Here is a 10620-nt window from a genome sequence, read left to right as displayed (position 1 = left end):
TTTTGGGGGAGGGTGGGTGAGGGACAGGCAGGGGGAATAATTAGGTTTATTTATTTCTTTATACATTTATTTATTTTGATGAAGATACTGGGGATTGAATCCAGGACTTCACGAGTGTTAGGCACGTGTTTTACCATGGAGCTAAATGCTTCCCCCAGAACTCTGTCTTACGTGGAATGATTGATGCATACTTGAAAAAAGGTGTCTCAGAATATTTTGAGGGTGCATGTGGAAGAGGAATATATATATTGGGAGTAGTCTCAAGGAGAGTAGAAGGAATCTATTAGAATCTCAGTACAGAAGAATTTCTACTACACAGAGCTACATAAAATGGCGTGACGATGGTGACTTCACTGGAAATACTCTAGCTGAACTTAATGACCATATTTATCTGTGTCACACAAGGACTTCACACTAGCTGGGGAATTGCACTGAATGAACCCAAAGGTTTTTTTTTTTTTCCTGACAATATGATTTTATTAATATTTTAATTCCATTCATCAAGCTATGCTCAGACAAATGCTATGCCTCTGTACAATTGCAGTCAGATGCTAAATTGTGTAGCTGATTTCCACAACAGACACCTGCTGCAGGAAGCATAGGGATCTCGCCATTAGAAGACTTCTATTTATATTGGAGGACAATTTCCATATTTCCCCATTTCAAAAAGAAGACAATTTCATACTGACTATAATTCAATAAAAAACAATAAAATAAAATAAAATAAAATAAAATAAAATAAAATAAAATAAAATAAAATAAAATAAAATAAAATAAAATAAAATATTACAATGACGACAACAAAGAAGACAATTTCTGCATTTGAATCCAAGTTTTCAATCATGCTATCTAGTACTTGTTTTCAAAGAAGGTAGAAGCTTGAAAAATAGAGCCACTTCCCTGTCTATGCATTTTTAGAAAAATGAGATTACAGAGTGGAGTCCTATGTCAACTGTTTATCAATAAAATATTTCTTTTTATCCCATTCATAAGAGTTCCTAATCATTGTTGAACCTGTTAGCTTAATGATCACATCTTCAAATTGAAATGGTTTTATTATCAAATTAAAAAACAGAAACACCTATTTGTGAATTGGACAATCATAATGGCTCTATGTGGTAATGAAGTTATTGCATTAATATAAGATAATTAATGCAAAAGCAAATGACCCAGGGCTGCAAGTCTGAGTTTAATAAAGCAGTGGAATAAACCCATCCAGTCTGGTCATGTTTGAATTTTCTCCCATTGACAGATTGGAATGTACATCCACCAACTGGCTTCTGGTAGGTACCCAATTCTGCACCTCTTACCTGATGCTCTACAGGTAAATTTTCCCTGCTTCTATTTTTACCAACTTTATCTTCCTTATGAGGGTGTTGGCTTACATTCCTGTGAATTAAATTGTGCCGGTTTTTCTTCCAGCTCATATGGTGACCTATAGAAAGAAAATAGTTAAGTTATTTGCCTGACCTTTTAAATTCATTTTGCAGGAAATGAAATCATGTGCTTTTCTTGTAAGAGATGCTAACGCCACCCGGCAGTGTATAGGGTTAATTGTTATTTTAATGAAGGTGACATGCTGCATTGGGTAAGAATCTGATTTTAAAAGCTACAAGCGATAAGGGTCACATATTAGTGGAGTGGCAAGTTTTTATGGCATTTTGCGAGGTCCATTGTAGGCTCACGATCATGTTATTCTTTGCCTAGTGCAGGCCATACACTTTGACAGCATACTAGAATTTTTTATGGGAAAACATTGTGTCTTAAAATCTTTCCAAGTAACCCAGTGTTCGGCCATGGGATTACGTGATTGGAACAACCTTCGATGTGGACAGGGTATCAAAGATTAACAGTTCAATGAATACAGTTATAATCCAATGGTAGAAATTCAAATCAGATTCCATTAACTCTCTACAGGGATAATACCATTGGGTAGTCACCATTTTCCCTGTGCTCCCAATTCCAAATAGCATTGAGTGCTGTAATGCCACAGTACACAGGATTATGTCGCAGGTCGTGATTACAGCCACAGTACACAGGATTATGTCGCAGGTCGTGATACTTAAGTAGGTAATCAAGGAAGGCTTCCCTGAAGAGAGAGCCTTTGAACTAAAACTTCCATGGTACTGAGAAGCCAGAAAGGTTAACCTCGGGCAGAAGGAATAGCAAGTGAAAGGCACAAGAATGGAATTAAAGTGTTTCATTGAAAAAAAAAAAACAAACGAATCTCAAGAGAGTTGAATATAACAGAGAAGGCAGAGGGCGGCTCACCAAGAGACCTGGGAAGCCACCAGCACGTAGAGATGGAGTCAGACTTCATTCTAAAGGGAACAGGAAGTTATTGGTGAGGTTCAGGCATGAATACGTTAACAGCTGCTATGGAGAAAAGGTGGTATTGACAAGAACAGAAGCAAGGGGACCATTGGGAAGGGTCTGGATGCTGTCCAGCTGAGAGGTGATGGTAACTGAATTGAGCATCAGCAGAGGTAAACCAATCTGTAGAAAAGACAGTGACTGCATTGCCCAAACCAATGCACCCCTTGCAAAATGAAATTCAGTGTCTTTTCCTTGGGTTTATGTATTTAAAGAAAAAAAATTTCTTGTTAGTCTTTCATCTCCTTTGACTTCTCAGAAAAACTTCTTGGAGATAAGAAGATGTGATGAAGAATCAACATATTTCCCTCCATCTTCCAACAAAATACAAATAGAATCACTCCAGGAAGACAGATGCTGTGTTTCATTCCAAGAACGAGTTTGGGTTGCGAATCTGTCTCCACAGGAACTGTCGTTTTAAATGTCTCACTTCCAAAAATTTTAAATTAACAATTGGTGGGTTTAATGGTCACTGGAAGTCATACTTGAAGATCTTTAGGGAGATGAATTTTACAGAAACACACCTAGGAATTGACATGCATTCTGGAGGATCTGATAGAATATACAAATAAGAGGTAGTTTAGTTGCTGCGAATAGGATGAAAAAGGAGCCTTGAGTGAGGGCACGGTCCCTCATTTGCTGCAGGGCAGGGGTTTAGAAGAGTCACCTGGCTTTGCTCAGTAACCAAAAGAGATTTAGATTTTGAAATCAAACTGAAATATACCACAACCATGAGAAAAGACTGATCAGGGCTCAGACAATTGGTGCAGAATTCCTGGCTGCTTATTAGGTAAGGATAATTTAATCTGCTTTTAGGCAATAAAGGAGAAATCTCTGCTTTTGTGATTTGCCAATCTTTCTTCTGCACACAGTCGCTCTGGCCATTGTCTGGTTACAGGACTCTGAAGCATGTGTGAAAAATTAGCCCATTGCTGGTCCTTTCCGGTGACATTATCTTCTCCACAGCCTCTAAGAAAGCCCTGTGGATGCTGGAGATAGGACGCTATTGGGCCAAGGATCTTGTTTCTTTTCATTCTTTTCTTTTATGTATGATTAAAGATAAGTTTCCTTTTTCCTTTAAGAGAAAAAACCCAGAGAATTTCTAATATGTACATCAAACTTTTTATTTCCCTTTTTCCCCATATTTTCCCTGAATCCTTACCATCTTATGTTACACTTCACCTACCAATAGCACCAATATCATTTTCAAATCATGGGTTACCAGACCCTCCTATGTGCTTACAGATATGAAATGAGAGACTGCATAAATGACCCCTGGAATTTCCTTTCTTAAGGACTAATCACAACATTTAAGGGGAAGAATAATTCCTAGGCGTCCCCACTTGTCTTTTGTCTCTTACCTAAAATTCAGAGAAAGAGAAAACCTCCTTGAGGGCAAAAGTCAGAAGCGAGTGTGTCCAGGAGGCACACCGATGCTGCCTGCAAGAAGTTTCTCTCATAAGTAGCCTGGCTGGACCAGCACCTGGGGCTTTCCTCTGGTCGCCATCGTCACTCAACATACACCCAAATTCTCTACCGATGTTTCTTCAAAAGTTGAGTCAGGAGTTGTCAGTAGGAGCAAGTGATGTGGTCAAATACATGGTCTCCACCTCATTAGTAGGATATGTGACAATACTATTGTCACCCACGTGGTTAGGGAGTCCAAGGGCTGAGCGGTCATATGCAAGCTTAAGCTGAAAAGTAAAGGAATAGCACGGACTAGATAAAATCGCTCGGCTGCTGGGTACTGGAGAGAATACTTATTTCTCCCAAGAATGGGGACTGGCCGCCTGCTTAGAGTGGGAATGCATGGCCTCGGTCTCTTTGGATGCTGGTGTCCTCAGTCTCATAGAGACATTTTCTCCCTTCTGAAGATCATTCTTCACAGAGAAGGTATGGCACAAGCTACTTTATATGATCTTTGGAAGTGCCTGAGTCTGAAGCAGAGCAGGTCTGGTGACTTCTGGGATGAGCCCTGCTTAGAGGCTCAAGGCACATGTCAGAGCCAACTGGTCATGAGCTAACGAGGATATGCCCTCACACCCACGCATGCATGCGTGCACACACACATACACATGCACGTGTATATGCAGGAGCTTACGCAGATACACATCCAGACAGCCATGCAAAAGGCTTTCAGCATCTGGAGCCCTTACAGAGAGCTGGATGTGTGAGGTAAGGGCACGCAGAGGACATACAAATACAGGAGCATCATTAATTCCAACACAGTGAAGGCGACTTCCCAGAATTTGATGGGATGATTGCGATCATATCCAAACTGAGATCTGGAAAAGCTTCGTAAGCAGTTTATCTTTCCTGTGGGAATTTGCCTGGAGTGTGCGTTTATAATGCATACTTCTAGCCTCCAAAGGGACAGTGACATCTCTGTGTGTATTTCTGGTTCCTCATCGTCAGTGTGGCAGTCTTTGTCTCTGTCATAGGTCTTCAAGTGCCTGTTTGTAGGAATAAAGCCCTGTTCAGGGTGTAAGGGGGGGCTGGGATGGAGGAAGATGTTCCTGACCTCAGGGTTTGGTTATATTGCCCTTGTTTTCCTGGAGGAACTGTGCGCTCCCTCATCAGAGCACTGACCTCAGGTCATGGCGATGTGTGTGTCTCCCCCTGGTCTGGAGAATCCTGGAAAGCAGGGGATTTCTCACCTTGCTACCTACTAGGGCCTCGCACAGTACCTGGTAGGTCATTGGGTAGCAATAATTTCCACTATTCAATGCTTTCATTCAGTCTGAATCCTCATTCTTAGAGGCGGGTACATTTATTCACCAAAATTATTAGCACACGCCATTTATGCTTGGTGGTTCCAAGGGAAAAGAAAAAGAAAAACAAAACAAAACAAACACCGTGGCTTGAAAGGCTTATTTACAAAGACTGTGTTGTTTGTGTGTGTGTGTGTGTGTGTGTGTGTGTGTCCGCACACGCATGCGTGGGAGACTAGGTTTAGATGGGGCTGAACTAATTGTGAAGATTTTATGCATTTTTCAGTGTAATACAATTTATACAACAATTTAATCTATGTTCATTTGAATAATATGGTGTGTTTTCTAGACTTTGATTTTGATCATCACCCCTCAGAAGAAAGGTTCTTATAACATTTTGGTTTCTAATAACACAATTTCATTATCTCACCATGGGGTGGAAGTCTGGCAGAAGATATTTAAAACTGACTTGGACCCTTTTAAAAGAAAGCTACATGGTTACAGAAGCTGTTTGTTTGTGTTTTCCCATTTTGTGCATCTTGCTTGGCGCCGGTCCCTGTGGGCAGCCAGAATGAAAGGTCAGGTTACTGTCAACTGTGAGAAAGGCTGTTTCAGAAATGTTTCCAGCTGAGATCTCCCAGGAGGTGTCACACCTTGACATGTGGAATAAGGTTTTAGGGAGATGCCTTTAAAATTCATACATCGATTGTATTCCATGTGATTATATGCAGGTGGGTGTTCTGTTTGTAGGAGCACATGGAAGTAGGCATATGTTATGCGTATGAGAGCATATGACTGTGTGGATGCTGGCTACGTGTATGTGTTCTGTATGTTCATGTGTGTTGCATGCAGGGTCCATTCTGATCTAAGTGCGTTGCATCGTAAGCGTGTGTCATTTGTGTGTGCATTGTGTGTATATGTTTAGTTGTACCCTTGTATATGTAGGGGAGCGTATAGGCGCTGCGTGGGCACCTGTGTGTGACAGTTCTGCCTTTTTTTCCCCACACATAGTCATGAAGTGAAAGAATGTGTCATTATCCGTGGAGAATACAGCCTCAAATTAAATAGATTAAAAACAACCTTTTCTAGGCTGTCAGAGAAAATGTTGAAGGGTTTTCAAAAAGGGAAGGAAATCTCTCGGGCAACCATATGTATATTTGCATTGCTTGTTTCAGAATAAAGACAACAACAGAAAAAACCAAACACATCCCCGCCACGCGCTCCTGACACAGTCATATTTTGAAAAGTGCTGGTTCGTAGCACCTCCGTGGTGTGCCTGCCTGTGACATTTTAAGATCACAAATTGTGGCTCGGAAACACTCCCTCTTTCCACATTTACACTTAAAAAACCCTTTTTCTTCTTAATGGTTAATTAGGTCATGAATCAAAAGAAGCTCTTAAGAGGAAAATGAAATGTTGACATTTTGCAATTATTGGCTACTGTGAATAATACATAAACATGCTACTTATGGAGAAAGTGGCTTTCAACCTCTTTTTTTCTGCCACGAAAGCTCCCGCTGACAGCAGAGTCCCAGTCATAGATGGCCACACTCCCCCCTTCCCTGCTTGCATGCACTTGGGGTCACTTATGTGTCATTATACCGTGCTTTTCCCAAATGCAGAATCACAGGCTAAATGTGTGTGTGTGTGTGTGTGTGGAGTATGTTGTTCTTGTCTATTTCCAGTTCCATCATTAATGTTAACACACTGACACACCATGAACTAATTTTAGTAGAAACTCCTTTAGAAATCATTTTAATCAGAAATAGAGAGTATTCTGATCATTTTAATAATTCAGCCCTGCGGCGAGCACTTTCTGGGTTCTTCAGCTCCAGGATTACTACAAGCACCAGGAACAGGAAGACGGTGGGGACCTGGTGTCTGTCCTTACAGGGCTGAGGGGCAGGGGACACACAGCACCCGGCCACATTCAGGAACGGTCTTAGAAGCACATATAAAATGTTTGGCTTCTCATTTTGTTCTTCCTGCTCTTCAAATGATCTTTTCTTTCATTGCACCTCAACCATCTACTCCATTGTCAAAACCACCACCAGTAACTTCACCCCCACCAAGTTCTCAGCTGTAAGCATTCCTCTCTCTAAATCCAAACTTCCTTTATTTCAGCTTTCTAGTCCCCAAGATTATCACCAGCATGTTGTAAAGCCAGAGTCCCACCCTTCTCACCGTCTCCACCGCTACCCAGCAGGACCTATCCACCATCAACTTCCTCCTAGATAACCATGCGGTCTCCTCTCTGGCTCCGTAGCTTCCAGGTTTGTTTTCTTGTTGTTTCATGGTCTTTAAAAAAAATGTCAATTAGGTCAGGTCAGTTACCTCCACAAAAGGTTGCGGGAGGAGAGAAAAATCAATTCTTCAAGTCTATTCACTCGTGCTTTCTCTGTGTTTTCACGTTGGTCTAGGTCAATATCAGCAGAAGAGACGGGCAGAGATCTCTGCCTCTTAGGGTTGTATTAGTTCCCTCGGGCTGTTGTCAACAAATTACCACAGGCTGACTGGTTTCACCCAGCAGAACTTCATTCTGTCACAATGCTGCAGGTCAGAAGTCTGAAATCAAGGTGCCAGCAGGGCATGCGCTCTCTGAAGGCTTTTAGGAAAGGATCCATTTTTGCCTTTTCTTCCCTCCCCTCCACGGGAGCTGGAAATCCCGGATGTTCCTCGGCTTGTAGCTGCATAACTCCAGTCTCCGCCTCTGTTGTCACCTGGTTTCTTCCTCGTGTGTCTGTGCATCTGAGTGTCCTTTCTTCTTCTTATAAGGTAGTAGTTATTCGTTTGAGGGGCCCACCCTCACCCTGTGTGGCCTCTTCTCAACTCAACTAATTACGGCTGCAAAAGCTACATCCAAATAAGATCATATTGTAAACTTCCAAGTGATGTGAATTTTTATGGGGACGCTATTCAACCCGCTACAATAATGATGGAGCCCTGAGGAAGACAAATGCATTCGCAAACAGCTCATTCAAACTCTCATCTTCAAAAGGGGTGTTGTACTTGCCTGCCTTCTTTGTGGAGTGGTTATGAACATTCAGATGAAACACTGGTGGAGAGGATGGTTGCACATGACAAGGGTCTACACGCATACATCAAATGATTTTATTGCATAGAAACTGCGTTGAGATATATAATTTTTGGAATATATTATTATATATGTAAATACAAAACGAAATGAAATATTCCTGCATGTAAAATTCTGAGTGCAATTGATTATCCTAAATTGCACATTCAGTTTCTAGTGTATTTTCAAATATATATTGATTAATTACCAGTGTTTGATAAAATTGGAAGTGTTTTGAAGATTAACTCTTTACTGCCACGTCTTAAAGATTGGGTGACTAAGCATGGAAAAATCAAGTTACATGTCCAGGTTTGTCCAGCCCACTGCTTGCAGAATGAGAACCCACTTTTTCTTAACTTCCAAGGGAAACGGACTGCTCATAGAAGGAGTCAGATGATCTGATTGACTCATGACCCTCAGTCTCACCCCCTTGCAGACATTCTGCTGGGAACAACATCTTCGATATAGGAGGCAGCAGGGAGATGCTGGAATTTAAAAGGCTGATTTGAATTCAGTTGATATATTGACCAATCACAATACTGCTCTTGTCTCTTCATCCCTCTCAGATTTGGTTTTCTCAGCTGTAAAGTGGGAGCAATATTTATTCATAGAATTAATCTAAATAGTATTTGTTCAAAATGAATGAATCACATTCATTAACCATACATACATAAAGGAGATTAACTATACATACACACATGTATATACTTTTTGAAATACATGCACACATACACATACTTGAGATAGTGTAGCAAAAATCACACTCAACAAAGGAGAGATGATGATGATGTTATGACCAAAATAAAACAGAGAAATGATCACGTTTTAGGGAAGCAAATAGCCTTTTTTTTTTTCTCAAGGGACTGATAAAAGGCACCATCATTTGACCCTTCTAGGTCTTTTGCTTATGTCATTTTATAAAAATTTCTCAACAATGCTAGATAAGAAAGATCACAGTTTTACAGATGAGAAAAATTAAGGATCAAAACATTTAAGTAAGTTGCCCAAAGCCACTAACGTAATTATGTGCTAAAGATGGCTTTCAAATAGAGGTCTGTCTAAGGGCAAAGGGTAGAAGCTGTGCTGAAGCTGATACACACAGGCTGTGAAATATTTAGGGATGCAGAAGCTGGAATCGGAGTATTAGCCAGAGCAGTTATTTACAAAGCTCTGCTGACACCCAGGCACTGACGGACGAGCCAGTCAACGCGTGCTTCTGCACCTGGACGTTTCCGGACACCTTCCAAGTTCAGATTCTGCCTCTGCCTCTCGGGATGATGGCTTGATTAATGAGCTTCCATCCACAAAGCCTTCTGATGAGCAATGTGCACCATGGCTGTAAGTGGTAAGTCATATCATTGTTTGGATTGGCATGGAGACATGCTGGCCAAACCTCTCCCCCTGTGGCTAGGGAAATAGAGGGAAGATTCCATCAAACCTGTGGATCCGTCCTCAGCAAGTCTGTAGGCTTCTCCTAGGGGGCACTTTGAGTAGAAGTCAGTTGGATTCCTGGCTAGATGTCATGTGTTCCAGTTTTCTCTGTTTATTAAGCATTTGCAAGATTATATCTTAACCTAATCCTTCCTGAGACTGGAATTCATTCGAGTTTAGCTCACAGATGAATGAAACACAGAAGCTTTTTTTTTTTTTTTTAAAGTGCCAGTGCATTGGTTTTCTCGGAATATTTTTGATTTGAAGCAGAATCTAGGTAGGAAGAATAAATTCAGAATATCTTTGAGACATATAGAGAAAACGATATAAAAATTTAGACGTAACTGCCTGTGTTTAAGCCTCAGTGAAGAATTTACAAAGGAATGTTGTATATTTGCTAGACTTTGAACATCACAAGGTTTATAGCTAAGGGGACACCTAGTTCTCATTCATCTGCCTATCTGTCTGAAATCTCTGAGAGTATCCACACACCTGTAGGAAAATGAATTCCTTCTGTTTTTTTTTACGTTTTAGCCAATGTTTGTTATTTTTTGTAGGGAGTTCAACAACTCTTTTGATTTTGTTTTTTTGAAATAAACTTTCCTTTTAAAGTACAGTGAACACAGTTCAAATGAAAGGTGGTTTATTGGTCCCATCCAGGTTTATATTTCTGTAAGTTAATATTTTTAATGATTTGGGAATATTTCAACAACCCTCAGATGGTGCATGACATAGTTTCCAAAGAAAGTCAAAAGTATTTTGCAAAGTATAGGATGCTAGCTTGCAAGGCCAGTTGTGAAGTTTGCCTATTCATTCAACAAATGCTTACGGAGCAATGATCACACATGAGAAGTGGTGGTAAACCTAGTATGGTCTGCAAGAATTTAACGTCTAAGTTCAGCCTTGACTATGCGATTGTCTTTAGGGACACATGATGACATGAAGCCATGTTCTTATTTTGTTGTCTTAGACTCTGATCCTTGCTCTCCAATTCTAACAATCTGTACATCCCACTGCTTTTCTGGGGCGATT

This window comes from Camelus dromedarius, chromosome 32 (genome assembly GCF_036321535.1).
Source record: "Camelus dromedarius isolate mCamDro1 chromosome 32, mCamDro1.pat, whole genome shotgun sequence".
In the NCBI taxonomy this organism is placed as follows: Eukaryota; Metazoa; Chordata; class Mammalia; order Artiodactyla; family Camelidae; genus Camelus; species Camelus dromedarius.
The sequence above is the reverse complement of the archived record's forward strand: the minus strand, read 5'-3'. Positions refer to the sequence as shown.